Here is a 4,510-nt window from a genome sequence, read left to right on the forward strand (position 1 = left end):
AATTGTCCCCTGTAAAAGTGTTTATTTTACATAGCTTCTTGGTACTGAAAAAATGCATACACCAACAAAGACGAACATGTGTCAAAATAGAAATACGTTTCACGTGTAAGAAAAAAAGATATAATGAAATAACAGCAATAAAAACTATTGAAGATATCACAACTCACTGAATTAGCCTTTTCTGATAATTCATTTAAAGTACCACAACTCCCTGAATTTTCTATTCAAACTACTGCATCTCAATGGATTAGCTCTCTTTACTAAGTCATTTAAAATGCTGCACCTTGCTGAATTATCCCTCTCTATGTAACCATTTAAAGAACCACAACTCACTAACCGTTTAAAGTACTGAACTATCTGTCTTTAATAATTAATTTAAAGTACCACAACTCTGAATTATCTCTCTCTTCTAAACAATTTAAAATGTTATAACTCTCTCTGTACTAAGTCATGTAAGATAACTCAGTGAAACAGTTCTGTTTACTATTTTTTGTGTCAACGAAGCAATCAAAAGGGACTTATATTTTACGAGTTAAAAAGTTACATACATAAACAAAGACAGGTGAATCCACTTTTAAACTGATTAAGAAATAATTATTTTAGAGTGCCATTAAATGTCCTTTTTTAACTGGGGTGATCCTGGGTGATTGTAACTTGGATGATCCAGAGTGATTGTAACTGGGATGATCTAGAGTGATTGTAACTAGCGTGATCCTAAGTGACTGTAACTGAGGTGATCCAGAGTAATTGTAACTAGCGTGATCCTAGATGATTGTAACTTGGATGATCCAAAGTGATTGTAACTGGGGTGATCTAGAGTGATTGTAATTAGCGTGATCCTGAGTGATTGTAACTAGCGTGATCCTAAGTGACTGTAACTGGGGTGATCCAGAGTAACTGTAACTAGCGTGATCCTAGATGATTGTAACTTGGATGATCCAAAGTGATTGTAACTGGGGTGATTGAGAGTGATTGTAATTAGCGTGATCCTGAGTAATTGTAACTAGCGTGATCCTAAGTGACTGTAACTGGGGTGATCCAGAGTGATTGTAATTGGGGTGATCCAGAGTGGTTGTAACTAGCGTGATCCTGGGTGATTGTAACTAGCGTGAGCCTGGATGATTGTAACTTGGATGATCCAGAGTGATTATTTAAGTGAAAGGCCTGGTGGCACATACACAAAATGTAAATTTAAAGATGTTGTACATATTATTGAATTAAAACGCAAATAAACTCAATAACATAGTTTTTAATAGTGCCTGTAAATGCAACTGTGCTTATAAATAAGGATGTAATAAATTTATTGATTTCACTAATGGTTAGAAATTTTCGAATGTTATCACGCATACATATTTATATCCTGACACTGTAGCACAGTGATTTCATCTAAAAAAAAATGTGTGGCATTGTGGTTGTTCACTGCGCCTAATAAAAGAGTTCAAACTGATTATCTGTATATTCTCAACTAACCGAAAATATTCTAATTCATAACATCAATCTGTGAAATATTTCTTTTCTGCACAGACTTTGTGAATCTGTAGTTTAATCTTATATAATCTTCTTAAGAGCTTAGCAACGGATTATTTGCTTTGAGTATCGGCATTTCGTAAGATGTTTAAGACACCGACGAGGGAAGATGTTTAAGACACTGACAACAGAAGCTTTTAAAAATTTGAGGACAATTCTCATCTGAAACATATTATTTTCGAATCTTTTAAACCGATATAACCAAATGATTGATTAGCTCTATAAATATGTACGTATTACATATATTTGTAAAGTAAAATTGATAAACTGAGCCACATTTAAAATGTCTCGTGTTTATAACGCTGCTTTATTAATAGAAAGAAGCCAATTTAGAATTAGTTTAAAAGCGTACTGGTGTCATTGGGGACGTATTAGTGTGCAAAACGAACATTCTTGTCAATCTTACCAGCATGAAGTTTGAGCTTATCTGTCCAAAACTGCTCCAACTCAATGAAGACAGGGGTGGTTATCGACGGGGCTTCCGTCGACCTGCCGTGTGCTGATTAGGCCAGCTTTCTCGCCATCCCACTGTCGACAAAAATAATCCTCCGAGGCGCGACTCGGAATTAAAACGATGACAAAGGATGTGAAGTCAGCCATTCAAGGATTAAAGCTGCATGGTCGAAAAGAAGCAGAATTAATTAAGTCGTCATCGGGTCGTATTGCCAGTCTGTCTGTTAATCCCATTGGATGTGTTTGATTTGCATGTTATCTGAGCTGGAGTAGATAGGTATGTAGATCTTATAGACGAGAAGAGTTTCTCTTTTTAATTTTCTCGATTTTTATTTTTAATGTTAACGATTTTAATTTTAATTTTTAATTTTCTCGATTTTAATTTTACTTTTTAATGTTATCGATTGAAACGAACTTTTGTTTGTTTGTTTTTAAATTTCACGCAAAACTACACGAGGGCTATCTGCACTATCCGTCCCTAATTTAGCAATGATAGACTAGAGGGAAAGCAGCTAGTCAACATCACCCACCACCAAATCTTAGACTACTCTTTTACCAATGAAAAGTGGGATTGACTGTAACATTATAAAGTCCCCAAGGCTGAAAGGACGAGCATGCTCAGTAACGGGGTTTCGAACTCGCGACCATCAAAAACGAATTAAGACGATGTAAGAAAGCAAAAGAGAGAAAATAGGTAATTGGAAAATAATATAAAAAATAAAGTTACAGAGAACAAAAGAAAAAAAAACGAAAATATAAAGCAATTCATTTAGAAATTGAAACTTGAAAACAAAAAGTGCATAGTGTCGAGAAAAGAAAAGAAATTAAGAAATGTTTAGAATAAACATTTAGAGAGGATTGAATTATGTTAAGTTGAAAGGAGGAAACAGTAAAGAAGAGTAATAAAGTGTGTTTATAACAAAATTGTTAAAGTCAGGAAAGTAAGAAAATAAACAGATTCAATACCAACAAGAAAGGTGGTGAAAAATTAAATATACGATATGGAAAGAGAGAGAGGCAGAAAGATAATAATTGTTTGTTTGTTGTTAAGCACAAAGCCACGCAATAGACCATATGTGTTCCACTGACCACGTGTATCGAAACCCGATTTTTAGCTTTATAAACGTTCAGTCTTATCGCTAGAAACATGAAAACATAAATTCATTAAGCAGAGGGTAACTAAGAAGCAAAATACAATAAAAATTGGGGACTTAAGATGAAAGTAACTAGAAAAAATATATATGGAAAGAGAGCAGTTGAAAACTATTCTATATACGTATACTACATTGTAACAGGGAATAAAACAGTTATAAAAAACTAAAGGAAATTTGAACCAAAATAAAGACGAATAAACCATTTTAGAATTTTGTTTTCCAAGCTTTTGTACGAATACAAGCAAAATTCGATAGATAAAGCTATGTCATGTTGCTGCTCGTGTGGCCAATTTTTAAACCGTACAAAATGACAATGACTATACGCAATGAATTTCTTTATCAAGCAATATGCAAATGATGCTTTCAGTGGTTGAAATGCTGCACGATATGCTTTAGCAAAATAATCTTTGTCTACAAGTTGGTGAAAAACGTAACATTCAAAAACCACATTGTTAATGACAAGAACATAACATCCAGCATGAATAAGTGTTCATCTCATAGGCCACATTTTTAATGACAAGAATGTAACATCCAGCATGAATAAGTGTTCATCTCATAGGCCACATTTTTAATCACAAGAACGTATCATCCAGCATGGATGAGTGCCCATTTCATAGACCACCTTGTTAATAACAAGACCGTTACATACGTTCCATTATCTAAGGGCTTAGAATGTACAACATATTATATAAGTCAACATCTGATGGTTTTGAATCTATAAAATAGTTTATACAATATAATAACTGAACATGCGGAATCTGTAAAATATTATTTGTTTACATCGAATTTGTATATTTAGACGTACGTGTGACTTTCATAGCTTCAATCAAAATTTTTCATTGGTATTTTTTACCTTTAGAGAAACTTGTGACTTTCATAGCTTCAATGAGTTAGTTCTATAGTCATCGGTAGTTTTCCCGTCAGAGAAACTTGTAACTTTCATAGCTTCAATGCTTTAGTTCTATTGTCACCGGTAGTTTTATCGTCAGAGAAACTGATGATCTTCGTTACGACGTGATTTACCGTCAGAGAAACTTGTGACTTTCATAGTTTCAGTTAATTACATTGTACTAAATAACCTTACTTTTTGAGCAACTTATGCCTTGTTTAGCTTCAATCAATTTTATTGTAAGTAAATGATGTAATTTTTAGAGAACCTTATGTTTAAAAAATAATACTAAGCGAGAAAGATAGATGTTAGCCAGAGAATACATTACTATATTGTAATGCCATTTCGCCTAAAACTAAAAGATTGATATGCATAGTTGTTATTTTTTGTTTACATGAATAATCAGTATAAATGAGTGAAGATGCATGTTTTTACTGTAGTAAACAGATGGCGCTGTACAAGTTTGTTTAACATAAAAATTAAACTT

General features: G+C 33.2%; 2 long non-coding RNA genes across 3 annotated transcripts in view; one reads left to right on the forward strand and one right to left on the reverse strand.

Annotated features, from left to right (window-relative positions):
• LOC111085993 overlaps positions 1–2,251 on the reverse strand; it is a 17,880-nt gene extending 15,629 nt beyond the window's left edge. The window contains exon 1 of the long non-coding RNA XR_002610768.1: positions 1,934–2,251. This is a non-coding gene — a long non-coding RNA (uncharacterized LOC111085993). The remainder of the gene's footprint in view (positions 1–1,933) is intronic.
• The window catches only part of LOC111085991, a 275,417-nt gene that overhangs the window by 104,717 nt on the left and 166,190 nt on the right, over positions 1–4,510 (forward strand). The gene's annotated exons all lie outside the window — the stretch shown is intronic.

The sequence above is a fragment of the Limulus polyphemus genome, unplaced genomic scaffold, assembly GCF_000517525.1.
Source record: "Limulus polyphemus unplaced genomic scaffold, Limulus_polyphemus-2.1.2 Scaffold769, whole genome shotgun sequence".
NCBI lineage: Eukaryota > Metazoa > Arthropoda > Merostomata > Xiphosura > Limulidae > Limulus > Limulus polyphemus.